General features: G+C 34.5%; 1 protein-coding gene across 3 annotated transcripts in view; it reads left to right on the forward strand.

The window, feature by feature from the left end:
• ZNF148 (zinc finger protein 148) overlaps positions 1 to 13,887 on the forward strand; it is a 120,844-nt gene that overhangs the window by 36,965 nt on the left and 69,992 nt on the right. For all 3 annotated transcript variants that reach the window (XM_055316006.1, XM_055316005.1, XM_055316007.1), the window contains one exon: positions 5,190 to 5,325. The gene's annotated coding sequence lies outside the window, so the exon portion shown is untranslated. The remainder of the gene's footprint in view (positions 1 to 5,189; positions 5,326 to 13,887) is intronic.

The raw sequence follows: 13,887 nt of genomic DNA on the forward strand, positions 1-13,887 counted from the left end.
GAAATTTTAAAATACTAATTCAGTTTGTTTATTTGTTATATTCAGATTTTTCTATTTCCTCTTTAGTCAGTTTTGATAATATATGTCTTTTTAGGAATTTGTCCATTTTACATAAAAGTTGTGTAATTTTGTTGGTTTAAATTGTTATAATATTCCTTCCTTTATAATTCTTAAAATTTTTTTTGAGGTATAATAACATATAACATAATCTTAGTTTCAGTTTTAGAACTCTTAATTTTTGTGAAGTCAATTTTGTTGATCTTTTAAAAGAACCAAGTTTTTCTCTAATTTTCTGTTTTGTATTTCATTAATTTCTGCTATGACCTTTATTATTGCCTTTTGTCTACTTCAGGATTTAGTTTTGCTCTTTTTCTGTTTTATTCAGGTGAAGGCCTATATTATTGATTTGAGAAATTTTTTTCAAATATATGAAATTATAAACTTCCTACTAAATACTATTTTAGCTGCATTTTAGATTTTGAGATTCTTGTTTTCATTCAGTTAAAAATATAATCTATTTTCTCTTTTAATTTTGTATTTGACTCAAATTATTAGAAGTGTGAAATTTAATTCCTGAACACTTGAGGATTTTCTAGTTTCTAATTTAATTGATATCTAATTTAATTTTGTTTTGGTTCAAGAACATCCTTTGTATGACTTCCGTTCTTTGAAATTTATACGACTTGTTATGTTGCCTAGTATTTGGTCTAACCTGGAGAATGTTCCGTGTGTGCTTGAAAACAATATTATTCCGTTGTTTATGAACTTTTTTGTATATACCAGTTAGGTCTAGTCTAGTTGGTTGGTACTGTGATTCAAGTTTTATATATCTTTTCTAAAGTTCTGTCTAGTTATCCTATCAATTATATAGACTGGAATATTGAAATTTCAAACTGTTGTTGAGTTTTTTATTTTTTCAGTAACGTTACTGCTTCATTGTTTTGGAGCTCTGTTTTTAGGTGCACCTTTGTAATTGTTATATCTTCCTGACTTACTGATATTTTATCATTATGAAATATTTGTCTTTGTCTTCAGTAATATCTGTCTTAAGGCCTGCTTTATCTACTATTAATAGAACTATTCCAACTCTTTTATCGTTACTGTTTTTATAGTCTATCCTTTCCCATCCCTCTTTAACTTTCAGTCGTGAATGTAAAGTATATCTCTTGGTGACATTTTTTTTTTTTTTTTTTTGGTCCGGTCTGACAGCCTTTGCCTTTTCATTGGGCTGTTTAGACCATTCGCATTTAATTATGGACATGGTTGGGTTTATATTTGTCATTTGCCTTTTTTTTTTAAAGATTTTATTTATTTATTCATGAGAGACACGGGGAGAGAGAGAGGGGGGGGCAGAGACCCAGGGAGAGGGAGAAACAGGCTCCATGCAGGGAGCCTGACGTGGGACTCGATCCTGGGACTTCAGGATCACGTCCTGGGCTGAAGGCTGCGCTAAACCCGCTGAGCCACCTGGGCTGCCCTTGCCATTTGTTTTAATATGTCTCTTATTTTTATTCCCTTGTGCCTCCTTTAGTGCTTCTCTTTTACATTAATTTTTAAAAAATATTTTATTTATTTATTCATGAGAGAGAGAGAGAGGCAGAGACGCAGGCATAGGGAGAAGCAGGCTCCATGCAGGGAGCCTGATGTGGGACTCGATCCTGGGACTCCAGGATCACACTTTGAGCCGAAGGCAGAGGCTTTAACTGCTGAGCCCAACCAGGTGTCCCAAGGTTAAATGTTTTTTAGTGTACCATTGATCTTTTTTCTTTATTCAATATAAATACAAATATAGTTTTTTTGTGGTTGCCATGGGGTTTACATTATGCATTTTAACAATCTGCTTAATATTAACTTTAATTCACTGTCAGTAAAATACAGAAACTTTGCTCTAATACAGCCCCATTTTCTCCCTCCTCTAATGTGCCATTATTATTGTATATATTTTATATTTATATATACTGTGGATCCAGCAATACCATATTACAATTGTTGCTGCATACATTCTTAGGTCTTTTTAAGGATGTTGAGAGAAGAAATGAGAAAAATATATTTATAGAGTCCTTTAGTTTAACCCACATATTTTCCATTTCTGGTGCTCTTCTTTTTTTCCTGGGTATCTAAATCTGTTGTCTTTTTACTTTCAGCTTGCTGAACTTCCTGTAGTATTTCTTATTAGGCAGGTTTGCTAGCAAAAAAATTCTCTCAGCATTTTTTTGCCTGAGATACTCTTTATTATGCCTTCGTTATTGGAGGATGATTCTGCTACTTTCTTGGTTGACAGCTTTTTTATTTCATTACTTTGAATATGTCATTCCACCATCTTCTGGCCTCTATTGTTTCTCATTGAATATCCGCTGTTAATCAGGTTGATGGTTTTTTATGCTTGTGTTATTTTCTCTTTGTGTTTGCTTTCAGCAGTTTGACTATGACATATCTAGGTGTGGATCTTTTTGTATTTATCTGAGATTCACTGAAGTTCTAAGACCTGTGGATTTGATGTCTTTTTACTAAAATAAAATCTGGGAAGTTTTGGCTAATATTTTATCAAAAAAATTTTTTTTCTTGTCCTTTTCTGTTCTCTCCTCTGGGACTCCAGCATGTTAATTAATTGGTCTTCAAGGCTCTGTTCAATTTATTTCAACTTATTTTCTCTCTGTTCTTCATATTGGATAATTTCAGTAGATACATCTTAAAGGTCATTGATTTTCTGCCATTTTGAATCTGCCATTGAGCCCTTCTAGAAAATATTTTTTTTAGTTACTATACTCTTCAATTTCAGGGTTTCTTTCAGTGTTGTTCTTCCATGTAATTTTCGTACATTTATTGAGAATCTCTTATTTTCATAATTAAAAAATTTTAAAATATGTGCTTTTCACATTATAGATGTTTTGAAATCTTTAAATACAAATGAAGTTTACTTATTTTTTTTTAAAGATTTCACTTATTTATTCATGAGAGACACACACACACACACACACAGAGAGAGAGAGAGAGAGAGAGAGAGAGAGAGAGAGGCAGAGACACAGGCAGAGGCAGAAGCAGGCCCCATGCAGGGAGCCCGATGTGGGACTCGATCCCGGTTCCCAGGATCAGGCCCTGGGCTGAAGGTGGTGCTAAACTGCTGAGCCACCCGGGCTGCCCCTTCCTTATTTTTTAAGTAATCTCTACACTGAACTTTTGGGGCTCAAACTCACAACCTTGTGATCAAGAGTTGAATGAATGCTCTTTCCAACTGAGCCTTCAGGTGCCCCTGTATCCATATTTTTTTAAAGTTTAAATTCTTTTTTTTTAAATTTTTATTTATGATAGAGAGAGAGAGAGAGAGAGAGAGAGAGAGAGAGAGAGAGAGGCAGAGACACAGGCAGAGGGAGAAGCAGGCTCCATGCACCGGGAGCCCGACGTGGGATTCGATCCCGGGTCTCCAGGATTGCGTCCTGGGCCAAAGGCAGGCGCTAAACCGCTGCGCCACCCAGGGATCCCTAAAGTTTAAATTCTGATGGGACTCTTCATCCCTTTGTATCGTTCCATTTCAGAATTTTCCTGAATACTCATGTCTATTTTTCCAGATAGGCTTTTGGCCAAAATAAAATCTACTTATTTATATATAGAGAGAGGGATGAGGGAGAGGCAGAGAAGGAGAGAAGAAGAGAGAGAGAATCTTAAGCAGGCTTCACACCCAGTATAGAGCCCTATGTGGGGCTTGGTCTCTCAACTCTAAGATCATAAACTGAGCCTAAATCGAGAGTTGGATGCTTAAATGACTGAGCCACCCAGGCACCCCAAATAAGTAAACATTTAAACAAATATGGATATAGTGTAGAAATGTTTTTAAAAAACGAATTAGTATTATACTTTCAAGAAGTTCAAAGATAGAAATATTACTGGCTTCTTTTAGGTTAGAAAGCATTCTTCTTGCCTTACACTATTGTAAAAACTGATTTCAAGTCATAGAATATTTTATATGTCATCTGGTCTCCAAGCTTCCTGTGGAGTATTATAAACTTATGGACAAAAAAAAAAAACTTATGGACAAATAGGAACCTAATATTTTTATTTTTTTATTGGTTTTTAAATTTTTATTTACTTGAGAGAGAGTTATGCACAAATGGAGGAGGGAAAAGGGAGAGGAACACTAAGTGCAGAGCCTGACATGGGGCTTGACCTCATGACCCTGAGATCATGACTTGAGTGGAAATCAAAAATCAAATGCTTAACCCACTCAACTGAGCCACCCAGGCACCCCAGGAATCTAATAACTTTTAATAAAGACCTATGGTAGGAAATTCCATAAACTCTTGTGTCTGTTACTGTGCTCAGAAATACTGTCAGGAAGATTTATTGTGTATAGCTCATGTTCTCTATTTTTATTTTTTGGATCTGGTATACCATCTCCCCGTGATTCTTGATTGAGTAGCTTCATCTTATTGTCACCTTTTCCTGTCAGAGATGACCTGGCTGATTATGTTTCTATAAATATTTAACAGAATTTTACAACTATTTGTTTCTATGGTGAATAAATACATATTCTGTACATGACTAGTTCTATTTGTTATTTGTAAGGCTTGGTATTGTGTTTGCTTCCCTTTTCATAGACTTTGCAAAGCAGGTATGAGTAGTACTATTAAATGGTATTTTAATCTTTGCTTTCTCTTTTCTAGCTTTATATGTCCTCAAACCTCTGAACTTTCCTCAATGTCACATATTTCTGAAGCTGTAGACTCCAGATTTAGGCAGATTATTCTTTAAAAATTTTTTTAAAAACAACTAATTTAGAGAGAGCTTACGTGCATACCTTCACAAGAAGGGGGAGTGGCAGAGGGAGAGAAGCAGACTCCCTGCTGACAATGGAGCCTGAGACGGGGGCTCAGTCCCAGGACCCTGAGATTATGACCTGAGGCAAAATCAAGAGTTGACTGCTTATCCGACTGAGCCACCCAGGTGCACCTAGGCAAATTATTCTTTATAAGATCAAGGTTATTTTAGTTACTACTTACCTATTTTATTTTCCTGGTTTCAGACTTAAAAGCAAGTTATTGTACTGGTCATTCAGGCCTAGCTTCCTTTTTACAAAAAATGATCACTTCATTATTCATACCAGTTTCTCCATGTTGTATTTTTACAGTATTTTTTCCCTTCATAAGTAATGTATTTTGTTGTATGTTTTTCTTTTCTCTTCTTTTCTTTTGCAGGACTTGGATGGCATAAGTGATTAAGGTGGTGTTGAGGGTCCCTGAAGCTTATGAAAGGTAGAAACTCAACCATGATTTCTTTTTCAACTCTACAGCATTCCCTTCCTTGAAGTCTTCGTTTTTACCTTAGTCTCAGGTAATGTCACCACTTGTTTTTCATAATTATGAATGAATTATGTTTTTCAAATATGAAACCATTTTTTGGTGATAAAATTTCATGTTGATTTTTGTATAGTTTATGGTTTGGTGTTTGTATCTGTTAGAAACTTGGGATTTTAAATTTTTTTCTTGAGAAAACAGTGTTAAAGAGAAAATTGAGGAATAATGATATCATTTTAGATTTTAAGTTTAGCATAGAAAAATATGTGTAGCTTATTATGTAATCTGAAGTGAAATTTAAGTGGGAAGTTGTTTTCTCTTTTAACCCTTTTCTCAGTAGGGTATTGTATTTTTCACCCACCCATCATTAATACATATAAACCTACATTAAATTTTTCAGAATTTCCTTGGAAATTCTGTTTTCATACATGGGGAAATTAGACCTGTTAGTAAAATTTAATGGTGTTTGGCATACAGTTTTTAAAATATAAGAAAACATACCATACTGTACATTTGTACATAATTGTAAGTTTGTCTACCCCAAGGAAGTAGTCACGTAGATAATTCATTAATCATTTATATTAGAGGTATTAGTTAAAATATAGACTTGGCCATGATGACAGAGGCTTTAAAGGTAGAAATATGTTTACTCAAAAGTCCATGTGTAAACAGTACTGAGATTTTTAGAAGCTCCAGAATCATGACCTGGACATCTTTATCTTGCTCTGATATTCTTTTTTTTAATTTTTTTTTAAGATTTTATTTATTGGAGAGAGAGAGCAAGCACAAGCAAGAGGACAGCTGAGGGAGAGGGAGAAGTAGGCTTCCCACTGAGCAGGGAGTTCCAGGTGGGGCTTGATTCCAGGGCTCTGGGATCATGACTTGAGCCAAAGGCAGACACTTGACTGACCTAGCCACCCAGGCGCCCTGGCTTGCTCTGCTGTTCGTTAAATGCGGCTTCTCTGTTGGGGTCCAAGATGGTTACTGTTATGTCTGTCAGCAGGGAGAAGGAAGCACATTTCCTTCCCTTTAAGAGGAGTTCTATATATTATTTCTACTCATATTCCAGTGGCTATAACATTGTCACATGACTACAATCAGCTGTAAGGGAGGCTGGGAAATGAGTCTTACCTGGTAGCCATACTATTAGGTAAGAAGGAGAAAACAGGTTGGTGGGGGAAGAAGGAGGAATTTGTTGTCTCTTATACTAGGATTTATATCAGATTTACTTTCTATTTGTCTAGTTTAAGTTAACATTAAAATATATTTTTTAAAGATTTTATTTATTCATGAGAGACACAGAGGCAGAGACCTAGGTAGAAGGTATTAAAAGTTAAAATTGAGATAATTCCTCATTTTGTTGCACTGCCAATAGGTTGAAATGTGTCTAATATTTTAGAGTCTAAAAACAAGGGTGGAATTGAACACCAATAAAAAATAAATTTATTATTAAAAAAATAAAACAAGGGTGGGGGCCTTGGATAGGAGGATCTTTTCGGATACACGTAGAGCAAAATGATCTGTAACTAGTTCCTTCTAATTCTAAAGAGTCTGTTATTCTAAATGTTGAGATAAGATTAGACCAATTTATTCTCTAAGACATTACACACTTGAGATAGTTATTTTTAGATGACAAATATTTCATCATACATAGTTTTTTATGGTTCTTGTCCTGCTTTAAATACTGTATTTTGAAACAAGTATCAAATACTATATATTCTATTACAGAATTTATTAAAAGATTGGAAACTAATTGTCAGTTTGCCACCATGTTTTATGTCAGCATATTTTACCTTTGGTACCCTTTTTAAGAAACTGGAGATAACAGCTAGTTTTGATAAATTTCTGTACTTGTATACAGCATTTTATAGTAGGCCTTGATTTAAGTTTATTACTGAATAGTATAAGATGTTAAAGGTGTTTTTGGTAATGAAGGTAAAAATGCATCCTTAGTTCTGTACTTAACAAACAGGGTTTGTATTATTAAAGTGAGAGCATTTATCTAAGTTTAAAAATGTTGATATTAATAGTTAACAGTTTTCTGTTCTGAAATGGGTTTTGGTTACTATATAGTACATATTAAAAATAACTTAGGTGTTTAATGTTCATAGTGTACAGGGAAGTTTGTTTTAAGAAGTCTTTTTGCTACTCCTTTTATTATACAAGACTGTAGAAAATTCATAGTTTCCTAACAGAGTAAGTATTTTTAATGTTAATGTTTGAATTGTGGATATTGGCATAAGATGTGGTGAATGAAAAAACTAGATCCAACAGAATGTAGGATTCTGTTTTGCTTGGACCTTTTTTTTACCACTCCCTCCCCCTTCAAGATAAATTATAGCTGATTCTTAAATAGTATGAGTTGCCAAAAATTTGATGTTTTAATATTTTTAAACATCACTGTTTTCTTGTTAACATTGTTTTAGAAGACTTCAGTGATGGGTATTTGGAATATAGAATATACTTAGATTCTACTTTATTTGAGGGGGGATGCAGGCATATAGAAATGCCTGTTAATTTTGACTTAAATATTTACAAATTATTTTTCTGTGGTTAAAAAACGGTCAGGGGTTTTTCTTGTTATATTGTGTGAAATGATGGATCTTAGCCTATATTTTCTCTTATTTAATGTCTTATTGTTGCTAGCACTGATCAGAAAGGCCATTTTGTCCAGTTGTCATTGTCATAAATGATACTATTATAATATTTTGAACAAGTAGTAATTTAAAAATCATCAAGGGGCATAGTTTACAAGATATGCTTTATGGATGCAAAACGGTAGTTACACAAAGGTGTAGCTGAAGGGGTTTCAGAATGTGGAATATACTTACACAAGAAATAAGCATTGTTTTTAAGTTAGCAATGAAACATTCTCTGTATAGATAAAATGATTCTTTTGAAGGATGAAAAAATAGGAAACTTCATAAGAATGATCAGTGGCAAATTGTTAATTCCATATTGATCATGGTTTTCTTTGTCTCTTGCTTTGTCTATCTAACCAGTTGATCTTGAGGCTGATTGATATCTGTATTTCCAATGCTATTTTTAAGGTATAATTCCTCACTGACTCCTTACATGGGTTAGAAATGTTAGAATCCAAATTAATACAACTGGCATCCTTCAGACAACAAGGAGTTTGCTGAACATGCTTTGGGTCAGAAGTAATTTGTAAAGCCTAGCTTTTCTACTGTTCCAGAATAGGTTCCTTTGAGTAATTCTGCCTCCAAGTGAGGTTTATAGGTTGAATGGATTCTGGTACAAGACAAAGATATTGTTGATTTGGGCGTGGGGGGAGGATATTTTGAGTTGGAAATTATTCTTTCCATGGAAAAGAATAATTTTTAATTCCTAAGCTTGCCCACTATAATCTGTTTTAATTCATAAAGTTGGAAGCTCTACGTTGTTCAGTAAAAGTTGGATGGAAAATAATAATTCAACCAAACTAAATAAATAAAACATAAAAGGAGTATTTTTAAGTGAGAAATATTTCTTTCATGTTTGAATGCAAGATTTAATTAACGGTGAAAAAGTGGCAGATGAATATTTGTGTATGTTCTGAACGGGAACTAGCTGCTTTCAAAAATTTTAGAGGATTATGGCAGAAGTCTCAAATCAGTTTCACTTTAAAACATACAACCCTCTTTCCTTTCATATGGGTATATCTTTAGAACCACTCATATATTTATCAACCATAGTCAGGATTATTTTGTTTGATTTCCAAGTGAAAATGGGGAGGTAAGAGGAAGAGGGTTTCCTGAAGTAACTTGGTAAAGATTTGAAGACAATGGAAGGATTAAGACGGTATATGTAAGCCTATGAAAAAAAGAATAAGAGAAATTTACTAAGATGTGAGTAATAGATGGAAGTGGGAAAGTAGCAAATGTAGGAAGTGTCCATTTCTCCCCAAAGAGAAAAAGCTATTTTGTGTCACAAAGTTCTCCCATGGTACCATGAGGTGGGAGTAGCCAGCTAAGGAGACTTGGATTGCTTTACCAAGCTGAGCAATGGTGACAGAGTGGCCTCAGAGTAGGTGAGTGAGGAGTTCTGTGAGTTCCTAATGCCTCAGAGCCTTTTCAAGTAGCGAAGGTTAGTATAGTGTGGCAAAAAGTGCACTAAACCAGCTAAGCCTGTTTTGAAATCCCAGTGTACCTCCTAGCTACGTGACTTGGGTAAAACCCCAGTTTATTGGTTAAATAGGGATATACTGTTATTGTCCTGAGTGTTACTATACACATGTTAAGTGATGTAAATGTATATAAGTATACTCAGCACATTGTCTTACATGTAGTAGATCCTCAACACATACTAGTTGCCCTTCCACTCCAGGTTATGATAATCTCTGAACTTTATAGTATAGACTCAAACCTATTAATAAATTTAGAAAGATATTTTTCTTATTAATTGTATAGAACTCCCTTAAATCAGTAGTTGCTTTAAGTGCTTTGCATAGTTGATTAAAAATGAGTAGTAGTGGCCAACTTGTCCATATGTTTTGTTTCTGTTAACTTTGTCTTCTGAAAGTTAGCCCAAACAGTCCCCTCAGCTTAGAGTAGAAATAATGATCACAGATGCTTGAATTAAAAGTCCATGTGTTTAATTTCTTACTGAAAACCCTGACTCAAAGCTTATTTACTCTATTTCATCTTATAAATCTATAAAGCTTACTTTTTAATTGCTTGCACACAATTGATTAGAAGCATTAAATTAGAAGGTGATGACAAGGAGTGTCAGCTGTCTCTTCTGGAAGACAGGAGAAAGTGATGGCTAGTAATTTATGTTCTCTTTTAGTAGAGCATTGCCATTAGGCTTGAATGACTAGGGGTTACCTACTTGACCATAATTTGAATTACTTTTACATAGCTGAACCAAACGTTTTTCAGTAGGAAAGGATGGTAAGGAGTGTATGGGCGAGGGACCATGGAATGGAGCAAGAAACTGTATTGTGGCCCCCTAAATATGCCTATTGCTCTATCTTTCAGCTTTTTTGACAGAGTGATGGAAATGAGGGAAGAATAAAACTTAGAAGGGGGAAAAGAGGACAGTTTGAAGTAATCTGGTAAAGTGCAATTTAGGAGAAATTGGCCCAAGGTGGGCTGGCCTTTTCCTTTTTCCCTCTCTTTTGCTGTATTCTAGTTTTTAATGATCCCTTTTCTGGGTAACTCTAAACTTCAGAAGAAAGAGGGCTCTTTAGCTGAATTAGCCCTAGGACGTCATTGTTTGTCTTGTCTTGGTTCTTAACAACTGTGACGTTTTATACTTTGTCAGCTGCCCACAGCTCCTTAAAAAAGAATATGTCATTGCAAAGAACTCAGGGTGGCTGGTTGCTTATTACTCCACCAGGCCGTTCTTTTTCCCCACTTGGACAGAGGCTCCTGGGAACAAAAATTGTTTCTTTTTTTTCTTCCAGAGCAGGCTTTCATGTAAGTGACATGATTTAAAGGAAGCACTATTTCTTTCTTCCTCTCTGCTGTGTAATATCCCTAACACCTGAATTTCCATTAATTGTGTAGCTATTTGGGTCAAAAAAGCAGTGGCCTTTTTGACAGTTTAGCAGGAAGAGACATTTAACTATTTGCATTTTAATGTAGATCACATCAGTTTCCTTTCTTTACACCTGATTGATCCTCCTTGAAAGTAGCTGAAATTAGAGAAGGGAAGTAGCCTGTGTTAACTCTTGAGCATGGGATCTTTTGTTGTATTCCAGCTGTTGAATGTGCAGTGAAGCACATGAGAGTTTTGCCTGAGACCACCACGTAGGAGTTAGAAGGGAGAAAGTTAAAGATTATATAAGTGTATGTAAGAGAGCTTCAAGGACAATAAAAAAAAAAGGTTTTATCATTTTTCTTAGTGTGGCTTTGTCCTTTTTTCCTTTTACCATAGGCTTGGTGAAATTAACTATTGTATGAGAGCCTTATCTCATTTCCTGTCCAGCTTACACTGCCCAGTTACTAGTTGAGATGTGTGATACAAGTATGGGCCACTTTATCTTCTCCTTGATTTTTTTTCACGTAATGTGCCTCAGAGAACTTTTCACCCAGCACATACAGTGTCTTCATTCTGTTTATGACCGTGTGTGTTCATTGTATGGTTGAATCGTGATTAAGAGATAATCTATCAGTGGATGCTTAGGTTGTTTCTAGTCTTTTCCCACTAAAAGTGCACCAGATATCTTGTACATACATCTTTAGTTAATTTTGATGAATTACTTTATAGGATTGTGTATATTCTTAGCAATGAGGTTGCTGGGTCAGGGTATGTGCAGTTTTCATTTTGATAGATATTTCCAAGGCTTGCTTTAAACCTTTGTCAGAGTAGTGTTCACTGATAATGAAATGTGTATCTTAGCATCTTCTTGTATTTCAGGGAAATCATTTTGTCAAAACAGTTTCTTGGCTAGCCAATTACTTAAAATGTATGGCTTAATTTGGGGTCATAGTAATAAACTATATGTAAAAAAGGGAGAGAGATTCCTTTTTCTGTGTCTATAGCCTCTTTTCAAGAAACTTTTTAAAGAGATCATATTTGTTATATATTTACAATCTTTCCCCTTTTCCATTTACTTTTTCTATCCTGAAGTGTGGTATCTTCCTGTTCCAAGTCCCTCACTCTGGCACTTAATGTAAGCCTGCCTTTTTTTCAAAATAGACTCTGTCCTCAAAGTACTTTGACTTCTTGAGTACTTACGGTTTTATTTTTCATTTTATTTTATTTTATATTATTGTTTTATTTAAAGATTTTATTTACTTATTCATGAGAGACACAGAGAAAGAGAGAGGGGCAGAGACACAGGCAGAGGGAGAAGCAGGCTCCGTGTAGGGAGCCTGACGTGGGACTTGATCCCGGGTCTCCAGGATCATGCCCTGGGCTGAAGGTGGTGCTAAACCGCTGAGCCACCAGGCTGCCCAGTACTTAACTCTTTTATCCTCATGTTAGGGATAACATTAGTAAAAAAATTAAAATATATTTGTTTTCATATGTACATTTTATGTTAATATTTTAGAGGTATAGTTTTAAATAGTATGCATATACTAGGATATGCTCAATTTTTCTTTTTTTTTTTAAGATTTATTTATTTATTCATGAGAGACACAGAGAAAGAGGCAGAAACATAGGCAGAGGGAGAAGCAGACTCCTCACAGGGAGCCCGATGTGGGACTCAATCCTGGATCTTGGGATCATGCCCTGAGCTAAAGGCAGACACTCAACTGCTGAGCCACCCAGGCATCCCTAGGATATGCTCAATTTATAAAAAGCGATGAGGTGCATGATCAAAAACAGTGGAGTTTGGGGACCCTTGCTTTAGGGAAATGTAGACCTTGTGTGGGGTTAACAGGTCAGCTTCTTTTTCTTAAAACTAAGTTCTGCACTAAGTCAGTTTCTTTAAGTTGACCTTTTAATGACGTCTTTGACCTCTCCTATATTCCTTAAAAGCTTAAAAGTTTTTTGTGTTTTGTTTTTAATAACGGTGTATGTGACAATAGCAGCAATGAAGAATTGTAGTAAAGGGTGGCTTTTTGTATACATAATTCCCTTTTAAGTTAGGGGCTTTCCACGTTCTTTTTTTTTTTTTTTGCTTTCCACATTCTTTAAGAAAACATTAAATAGATGAGAAGAATGTAATTGACTTGGTAAGAACCTCCAAAGAAATGGCCAGAATAAGTAAATTTTAGCCCTGTAAAGACTTCATGTCTCACTTACTTGTGGGATAGTTTATCTTCTAAGAACTGTGATAAATAGAATATTTAGAAGAGAACAAGTTTTTGGTGATTTACTTAAAATCTTTAGCCTATAGCTTTTTCAAGTTTTCTACTTAAGTGTTTTGAAAAGTAAAATCAGATTGTAGGTTCTTTGTTTTATGTATTCTAGACTGATACTACCTGGTACCGGGGAAGATAAGATTAGCAAGTATGAATTATATTTTTGTATGTTTTTACTTAGCTGTTTATGTGTTTTTTGAGTTGTTCATTTAAGTACAGGTTTCTCAGTAAATGATAACTTTAGTAAATGAAAGAGTATTTAAATTTCAGTAATATATAAGAATGTAACTGATCATTTATTTTACCTCTGAAAGCTATGATCAAAATAGTAACCGTAACCTACCTGATTAATTCAGGAGAGAGGTGACCAAACTGAAACATAGTTAATGCATTTACTACTTGTGGACCCTTCCCTTTGGGTAGGTATGTGTGTTAATTTTACATAGGCTGACAATAGAAATTGATTTTGGAAAACAAACTTTGTGACAGTGCTTTGACCTTTGTCAAGATGAATTTCTTTGGATTTCTGATTATTATGTTAGTTCCTAGGGTAACACAGTGGAATTTGAATTTACAGCAATGAGTTAGAAGGGCAGATTTAATGTTGCGTGTCTTTTCTATAATGAGTAAATAAGGTAATGTTATTATTTGATAGTGTCTAGTTCTTATGACCTATTAAATTTAATCATGCTCTATTTAAGATTATATTAGTAATGGAAGTATCACATTTCATTTTAACAAATTTAAAAACATGCATAAAAAATAAAATTCTATTATAGTAAGTTTTCAAATTATAGATAAATATAGATATGGAAAAAACTTCCAACAATTTCACTACCCAG

This window comes from Nyctereutes procyonoides, unplaced genomic scaffold (assembly GCF_905146905.1).
Source record: "Nyctereutes procyonoides isolate TBG_1078 unplaced genomic scaffold, NYPRO_anot_genome, whole genome shotgun sequence".
In the NCBI taxonomy this organism is placed as follows: Eukaryota; Metazoa; Chordata; class Mammalia; order Carnivora; family Canidae; genus Nyctereutes; species Nyctereutes procyonoides.